Raw genomic sequence first — 11,002 nt, 5'->3', positions numbered from 1 at the left:
CTAGACTTTTCTTTTATTTATTTATAATATTAAAAGTTTAATATAATTTCTAAAAAATTAGTATTTTTATTATTAAAATTTTGTTAAATATATTAAAAAATAAAAAGATTTATTTTTAATAATTTTTTTTGTAACAACTCAATGACATTCAAATTGTGCTAATTTGTTTCCTGGATAATATAAAAATTACTAAAATCTTTATCTGACGAAAGCCAATTCTCGTTGGATCTATATCATCTGTTCATATGTGCTATTTATTGAGTACCGAAAAGTCGAAAACACGGTCCATAGACAATTAATTAACCATATATAAAGAAACCAATTAAAGTATTTGGATTTTTTTTTTTTGGTGACATTAAAGTATTTGGATTAATTTGTCTATTACTACTTTAAAGCTTTAACAAATGTGAATGTTTAGTCACCAAAAAAAATGTGAATGTTTTATTGAAAATTATAGGATAATATAACTTGAAAATTATAGGATCCTTGTAAACCAAGTGGATAGTGTTCTTGTTGGGTTTGGTGCACAAAATACATATAAAGATGATTAAACAAAATCCTTAATGATTGTCTCTCTATTTCCTTTTTACACCCAAACAGCACCATCGCTTGTTTCCTTGAACTATAGAAATTAGCATTCATTAACTTTTTTCCATCATCCCACAATTTATCATCATATCCAATAAAACCATCCCATATAATAAGCTAGGCAAGCAATAAAACTCCTATGCTGATTTCGTACAAAATTCATGGCGCAAAGCTTCCTCCAGTTTTTGGAATATAGCTGCAAACATCCCTGCAAAGAGCACACCACAAGGCTAAATAATTTTTATTCACTCAACCCATAGGAAGGCTGCAACAGTTAAAACTGCAGGAGTCAATGTAAAAGGCTGCAACACTGCAAATCATGTGAGGAGCCGACTCGCACAAGAATAAAAGATGATAAATCCATTGAAGGCACGGAAAAATAATAATATTGAACGTGTTTATATAATTCAGAGGAAGCACTCATTCATAAAATTTATCCTTTCAATTGACCACTGGCTTTTCAGCAAGAGAGGGAAATAACGCATAACTCCAAAGTCATTTATAGAGTCGGCTAGAGACTAATACCACTAAAACAACGAGAAATTTATTTAGAACAATACGAATTGGAAACTAAGACCAGTGAAAAAACCTGATAATGGGCTACTTCTATCCTGCAATGAACCCTTCACTAACAATGTCCCAGGGATCTGCTGAAAAACCTATTAGACGGATCAAATAATGTAAGGTTAATGTCACTTCTTCCAATCAAATCATTTTTAAAGCCAGTGAACAAGCAATCTTACCAAAATACGAAGGCTCCACCTATCAGAAGATCTTGGTCCATTTGAAGTCTCTCCTGTAGGTTGAAAACTGATGGATTTATTGATAACAGGTGAATGATTCTTCAAGACTGAATCACATTCATCTTTGGATGCTACAACCTATTGAAATGCAATCATGCTTAACAGGCACAGCCATCACAAGGAAACCAAATCAAAATCTGAGACTTAGAGGAAGTAGTCTTACATCCACTGTGAAAGCAGAGGTATTCAGTGTACATGACAGGCCATGCATAGAGAAGTAAGATTTTACAGCTTCCAATACATTAATGGCACCATGTTGGCGCGGAAGACCCTGAAAAATAAATTTGATTCATGTAATCTAAAATTAGGTGCAACGCAAAATGTGTAAGACATGCAACAATATATGGTATAGGCTCAACTGATAAGCATTTGAAGACAACTTTGCATCTATTTCAAATAAAGGAAGACATCTGCCAGAGACGAAACACAAGTGGAAAATTTCTTTAGTTTTGTCACTGTAATAATTATACAGTTGCCAGACTGAAAAAGAATATACCATACCTCAAGCATGAAGGACATGTTCTTCTGAGGCAAAGAAATCGATGGCTTCTGTATGGGTGGCAAGAAAGACCAAGCAAGCCCCCATCTGGATGTTCTGCCCTGGACAAATTCAGTCGTCTTCACTATGGTGACACCAACCTCCCAAAGTTTTGAAACAAGGGACTTGAGACTTGATTTTCTGCCTACCATTGAAGTGAACCACCTATGACCACATCAAAATAAATGAGCATGATTTTATTACAGGTAAAACAACATCGACAGAATGATATTTCTTATGTGAAAAAGTAATACCGAAACTGATGCTTCAGCACAACACTGTCTTCAATAATTCGAGCAACGAAGGCCTTCTCACCGCCAGGACAAACCATTTCCTTGGAAGTGCCACCGCAAGAAGTTTTTGGATTAAGTCCTGCTTCCTCCAAGCTTTCAAAGAAGGGTGGATTACACATGCAGAAATCAAATTTCTCATCATCCCTGACTACTCCAAGAAGTATGGGGGTCCATCATAGTTCTTATTCTCATGGACATTTGAATGAAGAGGTAATGAAGACAAAGACGGCCCTACCTCTTGGCAAATATCTATCCTGGTTCCACCATCATGGAACCCTTCAAGACACGGAGCCTTTTCGTTGTCTTCAACTTTTCTAATCTCAATCGACTCGGCAATATGTGGATTACTGTTAACATTCCTGGTGGCCCACTCAATTGCGACATCAGTCACATCTTCATATAAACAAAGTTGCGTTACAAAATGCATTTTCATTTCATCAAACACATAATGTGCATAAACAGATAAAAGACAAGATACCTGATCCAACAAAGGTCCAACCAAAAAGGGAAGCGCCAAGAAGCGGGTAAATGCAATTGGCGCCAGTGCCAATATCAAAACCCCTAACCTTCCCTTGCTGAGAAGAAATGAGGTTGGTTGGAATGATGTGAGAAGAGAGAAGGTCGTTGAGCCAGTGGATGTAGTTGGACCTGTTGGGGACAGTAGGGCAGAGGTGGCCGTCAGGGATCTGCCAGTGGAGGGAGTGGTCGTGAAGGAGGAGGACGCGGGTGAGTTCGCGGGTGGCGTTGAAGTCGGTCCAGAAATTAAATTCATGTTATAATAAGAAGAAAAATCCACAATAAAGAATTTGTATGAAGACTTGGAGAGAACCATGTAGTGTTTAATTTACGAAAGATTATTAGAGACAACAATATGGATATTGAGAAATGCACTTACCTTCAGCTATCTTGCCAAAATTCGAAAATTCCTTTTGCAAAGTAGTCTCACCAGTAGTATATGGCAAATCTGCCTCCAAATAATTACAAATTGAAGTTACTATAAAGTACATTTAAAGCTCCAAAAGAAACAAAGTGCTCAAGCATGTAGATATCACAAGGAAAAAAATTACTTAAGGCATACAAAAAGATTACAGAAGACTCCACCAAATAATCCCTCAGAATTATGTAGATTAAACCTAAACAGAAGCTTAGAATTTGATAACAATGTTTCACTGTGTTACTGGAAGCCCATCTGTCTAGAAGTTGAAAGCATATAAGATAAAATGATTTATTAAAAGGAAGGGTACAAATGTGAAAAACAGAGATCCCACAACCTTGCATACAGATCACTCTAACAAGCTTAAAGAAAAGATTGGAAGTTTGCATGTAATTATCACCAATTCAATTCCTAACATCATGCATACAAATCCATCAGCAGTTACATCTGTTTGCCCACTATGATTTAATGTCAGCAAACACTCACAAATTTATCAGGGGCCAATCAAAAACCACTCCAACAATTTAGGCAAGATATCCACCACATTAATAATACTCCTTCAAATGACTAAGTTTCAGCTGCCTATACATTTTTGTAATATAAAATCCCTCGAAATTGCATTGGGCGTACACTTTTGTGCTACCCACATAAAAAAACTGCATTGCATCCTATGGGGTGGAGAATTTCTAACAAGCCTTCGCATAAAAATCGCTACTTTGCAAAGAAAAAGGATAAAAAGATTTGCTTGTTCTGAAGCGTGTGAAAGCCGAAAAAGACTCAATCAACAAGAGAGAGAGAGAAGGGCATGCAAGGCACATGAACAGCTAAAACAAATAGCATAACATAGCAGAGAGAGAGAGAGAGATGAGATGATTACTCTTAACAAGGATTTTGCTTGCAAGAGGATAGGAATGAGGTGCGAACTTGAGAAAAGAAGATTGCTGTGTGCGGAATTCTGCTCTAACGCTTGCAAAGGGCTTTGGGTATACAGGGAACGAAGCCAGCATCATGTTCATCAAATCAGTGCAGTTGTTACTTCTTCAGATCACAGCAGCCACAAAAATCCTCAGTCACCAGAGCTCTAGTGTCCAAATTCCCAAACTGTGTGAATTGTGACCTGGGAAATGGGAGTGGAATTGGAAGCCATGTTTCTTACTTTCTTAGGTTTTTGGGCTTGCTTGGCTAAACTTTTATCAAAAGATTTGTTTCAAGCATAGTTATCATAATCGAACCGTTAATCAACCGGGTTATATGATTGGGTCACTGGGTTATTGGTTCAATCGGTGGGTCATTGATTCACCTGATTAACTTAATCATAATTAAAAAAATATAAAATTACATAAATAAAATTAAAATAATGTCTTAAAACTTAAAATGCAAGTCTTTACAAACATTAATAATTTAATATAAAGTCTTAAACGTAACTAATAATCTAAAAAATAGATAATAAACTAGTCTCTAGTACAAAATATCCTCTCAATTTAAATCAACAAGAACAAGTAAAAGATAACACAATCACTGATGAGGCTGGCGTTTCTGATGGGGTTTGAGATGAAGACATTTTTAAAATTCTAGCAAAAGAAACCAAAAATGTTTTCAGCAACAAAAGATTAAGGGCTTGTTTGGGTGAGCTTCTAAGAAAAGATCTTTTTTCGAGTTATCTTTTTTTAAAAGATCTTATGGAGAAATGGAGAAGTAAAAGTAATTTTATATTTTGATATCTCATACAAAAAGATCTTTTTATCTATCAATTATGTTTGGGTATAACAATATAAAAGTACTTTTTTGTTTATTTATTACATGAAAAACATCTTTTTTTTTAAGATAAAAAATATCTTTTAAAAAAAGATGTAAATTACAGCTTCTCAAAAAAGATATTTTTTTTATTTTTCTAGTGCTTTTACTTTTACTACTAGAAATTTGCCAAACACGCTAAAAAATAAAAAAAAGATATTTTTTCATTGAAAAAAAGATCTTTTTTGAACAGAATAATGGCGCCCAAACAAGCACTAAATTAAATCAGTTTTTAAGCAACACAGCAACCACCACCATTCCACCAAAGTTCACTGACTTTGTGATTCAACAAAGTGAACAAACAGCAATTCAAAAAAAGCACCAGCAACAAACAATAGCAGCTCTAAAAAACACAGCAACTCTAAAACACAGCAACCAGCAACAAACAACAACACTAAAAAACAAAATGCAACATCAGCAGCCACCAGATTCAAGTTCAACAATAATTCTAACTAAAGTAATAACCACCAGATTCAATAACAACTCTAAAAAATCAAATACAATAGTAATAACCACTAGATTCAATAACAATACTAACTAAAATATGCTCAGCTTCAACAACTCTAAAATTCAATTACAAATTTACAACAGTCAACAGCAACACCAGGTTCAGTATTCAACAATTCCAGTGAAAGACCAGGGTCAAAAACTTGAAGGGAGCTCACCTGGATAACTGGTTCCTAGACTGCGACCAAGAAGATGACCACCACCACCCGACTGACCCGAGGGAGCAGATGCAGAGCCAGAGATGCTGCCTGATTTCTGTCTTCCGTGAGCTTTCTGCCGCTGACGAAGTGAACACAGGGCAGGAGCACGGGACCGCGACGACGACGAGGTGAGAGACTGATAGAGCGACAGGGTGAGGGCGTGAGGCCGTGACCGAGAGAGACCGATAGTGACGAGGTGAGTGGAGAGGTGATGAAGTGACGAGATGAGGGGAGACACGATGGAGAGACGAGGTGAGGGCGAGGGTGAGCGACTGCCGAGTGCCGACGACGAAGGAGCAGAGAGACGAGGCTGGGGGGTTCCACACTTCCCCTGGAATCAGATTGATTTCTCAATTCTCATATTTGAATCTATGGGGTGAGGGGGGGGGGAATAGCATTAGGGTTTCGTTGAAAGGGGAGTAGGGCTGGCAATACATACCCTACCCTACCCGGCCCAATCCGTTCGGGTAGGGTAGAGTGCGGTTCGGGAAGGCCTACGGGTAGGGTAGGGTAGGGTTAGGGTGTACCCTACCCTACCCTATCCGTACCCCCCATATATAACATGTTTTTAAAAATTTATATGCATAGTGAAGGAGGTGAGAGTTAAACCCTCAACCTCCTTCATGTGTAGCAAGTAAGTAACCACTAAGTTAGTTACTTACTTTGATAATATATTGCATTTGTATATTTATAAAGTTACCATAAAATAAAATTTAAACAAAAATAAAAATCATATATATAATTCAAGATTCAGAAATCACTCATTAGAAACCCTAAGACTATGTGGGAGGCTGGTACTCTGGTAGCGCCATTTCTTTCCAAGTTTCTTCCCAAGCCAAAAGCCTCAGACCTCGGTGCTCCATTTCCCCAACTCTCCTTCTTCGTTCCTCGTTCCTCCATTGTCGCCACTCTTCTTCCTCCTTTGTGCTCTCCTCGTAATGCTGCTGATTCGTGACCTTCTCTCCTCTCTATGCTGCTGCTCTGTTTTCTTCTTGGCATGTACTTTACGTTTGAATCTGTGAAAATTGGGGCTTTACTGGTGGTGAATCATAAGTCTTTCATGCTAGAGTTTGATTAGATGATGTGATTGGTAGCTGTAGGGAAGTAGCTATACCAAAAATAAGAGAGAGAGAAAAAATAAAAACCAAGTTCATGTAATTATTCGGTCCTACTATTACAGTTTATGCAATATCCATGTGTATATATATGCCTTAGCATTACACCATAATTATCTGTATTATTTAGTTTTATTCAATACTTGCTGTGTCCAACTAGCTTAGTTTTGTTTTCTTGGAATGTAAATACTTGAATTGATCAAATTTGTTGCTTCAGATTTACAGTTGATGTGAATGCAATATATATTGAAAAATTGTATTCTTAAATATTATCCTAAAAAAAATTTAATTTTACGATGATAAAAAAATAAGGCCCTCAAATAAGTTGGGGTCAGAACTTGGCAAAATTTTTCAATATGAAGTCAGGTCATAAAAGAAATTTTCAATTTTTATAAAAGGATATTATTTTTTTTAAGGACAGAAACTTGTAATTGAAAGAAAAAGCGAAAGGATATTATTTTTTATAATAATTTTCAGCTTTACTTATGTTCCTGCTCCTCATTCAAGTGAAGTTTTCTCTAATGCATTAATGAAAGTTTTGTTGGAGTGGAACTTAGATAGAAAATTATCAACTATTACATTGGATAATTGTTCTACAAATGATACTATGATTGATGTGTTGTTGGGACGTTTAGATTCAAATTATTTGTTGTTAGGGGGTAAGTTATTGCATATGCGTTGCTGTACTCATATTTTAAACTTAATTGTGAAGGATGGTTTCAATTAGTTAAAGAAAATGTGGAGAAAATTCGTAATAGTGTGGTGTATTGGACTTCAACTAGTAAAAGACATGAAACCTTTGTGAGTTGGTGTAGTAAGTCAGGTGTTTCCTTTACCAAAAAATTATCTCTTGATTATATGACTAGATGGAATTCCACTTATGTGAGGTTAGAAACTGCATGGTTGTACATAGATGTCTTTGCTCGACTAAAACAAAAAGACCCCAATTATAAAAGTGTGCCAAGTAATGAGGAATGGGAACTTGCAAAAGAAATTTGTGGTAAATTAAAACTTTTTTATGATGTGACTCAGTTGTTTTCTGGAACTCAAGTTCCAACTGCCAACATTTACTTTAATAAAGTATGTGAGATACATGTTGGATTGGAAAAATAGGTTGTTTCTCCTAACCTAGTTATTAGTAGCATGGCATGTATGATGAAGAGAAAGTTTGATAAGTATTGAGAAGAAATTCATGGCATTATGGGTGTTGCTGCAATTCTAGATCCTAGGTATAAGCTTGATGGGTTTGAATATAAGTTTGCTAGGGTATGTGAAGATCCTAATGAATGCACAAGGAAAGTTGAGAGAATCAAACAAGCATGTTATGAGTTACTTCATGAATATCAAAAGAATACATCTAATTCAAGCAATATGTCAATGGAATCTACACAAGAGCTTAGGGTTAATGCAGATGAAGATGATGATGTTGGTTATCAATTGTATATTAGACAAAAGAAGAAGGAAAAAGGTTCATTTGTGAAGACGGAATTTGATCACTATGTAGAGGAAGATGTTCATCCTTTAACTCCTGATTTTGATATATTAGCCTGGTGGAAGATAAATGGAGTTAGGTTTCCAACTCTTCAGAAAATTTCAAGAGACATATTTGCTATTTGATAAACCATTATTTTATGGTTTATCTTGTGTCTAATTGAGTGGTTTCACCAAGTCTTCACCCACTTATTCATACTAATTGCATGATTTTATAATTCCTTCCTAATATTATTCTATGGTTGAAAACTTGCTACCTAGAGATCTTTAATTTATATATTTTAATTCTCCTTTATACCATTCGATGCCGTGATCCGTGTGTTAAGTGTTTCAGGCTTTATAGGGCAGGAATGGCTTAGAGAATGGAGAGCAAGCTTGCAAAAATGGAAGAAACACAAGAAACTAAGGAGATGACCAGCGAACACTAACGCGTGCGCATGGCTCACGCGAACGCGCGGAATAGAGAAAATCGCAGCGACGTGAACGCGTGCCTGACGCGTACGCGTGGATAGGAGTCTGCACGAATGACGCGAACGCGTGAACGACGCGCTCGCGTGACAAGGAAAATCGCTAAATGATGCGAATGCATGGACGACGCATACGCGTGACCTGCGCGATCTGCAGAATTAACAGAAAATGCTGGGGGCGATTTCGGGCCACGTTCTAACCCAATTTTTGGTCCAAAAACACATAATAAAGCCAGAGAATGTGCAAAAACTCAGAAAGTATCAACACACATTAAGATACATTCTTATTAGGATAGTTTTAAGGTTTTCTCTACATTTATAGTTAATTAGTTTTATGCTTTTAGATATTGAAGAAGTCATTACTTCCGTTGAAGATATCATTCTAATTTGTTTACTCTGTCCCTTACTCTTCCATATCCTTATTTACTTTATTTAAGAGTTATAATTGGATTATTTTCATGAATTGTTAGTGCAGAGAATTACTTTTCCTTTTTATTAATTTTAAATCCTTATTTTATTTAATTTCATCATGGCTTCTTATATTTTTATGAGCGTTACATTCATGTCAATGGAGTAGATTCCATACTTGACATGGGGGTTGTTTAAAAGGAGACACTTGAGTTGGAAGGCTTACGTGTTGATTAATCTGTACGTTGTTGGCTAGTTCTGTATTTACTAACGCTAGACCTTCCTAAGGGAGAGGACTAGGATTTGCGAATAAGGGTTAGCTTAATCACTTGACTTTCCTTTATTTAGTAAGGGTTAACTAAGTGAAAATAACCACCTCTTTAATACTACACCTAAGAGATCCCAACAAGGATAGAACTTCCAGTTAATCATTCCCCCAGTCAAGGCTTTTTAATTAGAATATCAATAATTATTCTTAGTTTATTTTTATTGCTTCAATTTACAATTATTTGATTGCTCATTATTCAACTCTCAAAACTCTCGAAAAATTCCTAATTAATAAAATAGCATACTTTCTCGCAACTCATTGGGAGACGACCTGGGATTCATACTCCTAGTATTTTTATTCTAAAATTTTTGTGACACCCTTTCTAAATTGGTGAGGCGAATTTTAGCTGGTTAAGAGCTATACTTGCAACGCTGCTCTCTTATTTGAAAATCTCTTAATTGGCCTAACTTCTGTCACGCACCACTATTCCTGTGTCTACTGTTGCTTCTGAGTCTTCTTTTAGCACAAGTGGTCGTATAATTGCTACTCATCGTGGTAGTCTTCATGAAGATACGGTAGAAGCTCTTATGTGCAATCAAAATTGGTTGTGGGTAGAATATTATAAAAGAGGTTATTTATGTTTTCAAGTTTTGTAATTTGTTTAGAAATTATAATTATGTTAAAATTATATATAATAAAATTGTTGTATTTGATTTTTAGGTGGAAAATCTGATTATCAAACTGCTAATGAAGATGATGATGCATTTTCTGAACTGACGGAAGAATAATGTTGCAAGAACTTGGAATTAAAAGAAATGTTTGAAGACATTTATCTTTGTTTATGTTATTTTAATTTTATTAAGAACTTGATAATTATGCTATTTGTAATTTTATGTTCGATTTGTTTAGAACTTTATTGTGTTTAATTTTAATTTAAATTTAGTTTTTTATTTTATTAATATAACAATATGTATGTTTGTAATTTTATGTTGAATTTATTTAAGATTTTATTGTCTTTTATTTTAATTTGAATTTAGTTGTTTATTTTTTATTTTATTAATATGTATGAAATTTAGAATGATTGAGTTTTATATTTATTTTTAAAAAAAATTAATATTTCTGCGGGTAGGGTAGGGTTTTGTAATTTAGGGTGCGGGTAGGGTACGGGTTGAGAGATTCTCAACCCGCGGGTAGGGTAGGGTAGAGTTTTATTGAGATTTTCTACTCGCAGGTAGGGTTAGGGTAGGGTCCAAACCCTACGCTATCCTATCCATTGCCAGCCCTAAAGGGGAGGGGTCTGAAAACCAAATGACGCCGTTTCCATTTGTTTTTTTTTTTTTTAAAAGTACAACCTGAACCGGGTTGAATTAACCGGTCGGATTACCAGTTTTAACGAAAATCCGTCAAGTCGAACCGGATTCCACTGCGTTCCATGCATAATTGGTTCGACGAGTGACTCGGCCCGACCAAATAATCGGGTGACCAAATTTCCAGTCGAACCAGTCGGGTCGAGCCAGATTTGATAACTATAATTTTAAGTGATTTTTTCAAAAAAATTTTAAAAAATAAAAATAATTTTATATTTAAATATTTTAC

At 35.5% G+C, this 11,002-nt stretch overlaps 1 long non-coding RNA gene and 1 pseudogene across 1 annotated transcript; both read right to left on the bottom strand.

Moving 5' to 3' along the window:
- LOC107646691 lies at nucleotides 484–2,989 on the bottom strand (annotated as a pseudogene).
- LOC110269826 lies at nucleotides 3,132–4,347 on the bottom strand. Its single transcript, XR_002358586.1, has 2 exons — nucleotides 4,034–4,347; nucleotides 3,132–3,186 (listed from the first exon to the last, which is right to left on the bottom strand). It is a non-coding gene; the product is annotated as an uncharacterized LOC110269826 (long non-coding RNA).

This window comes from Arachis ipaensis, chromosome B01 (assembly GCF_000816755.2).
Source record: "Arachis ipaensis cultivar K30076 chromosome B01, Araip1.1, whole genome shotgun sequence".
Lineage (NCBI taxonomy): Eukaryota > Viridiplantae > Streptophyta > Magnoliopsida > Fabales > Fabaceae > Arachis > Arachis ipaensis.
Note: the sequence above shows the minus strand (reverse complement) of the source record. Positions and strands in the feature narration are given on the sequence as shown.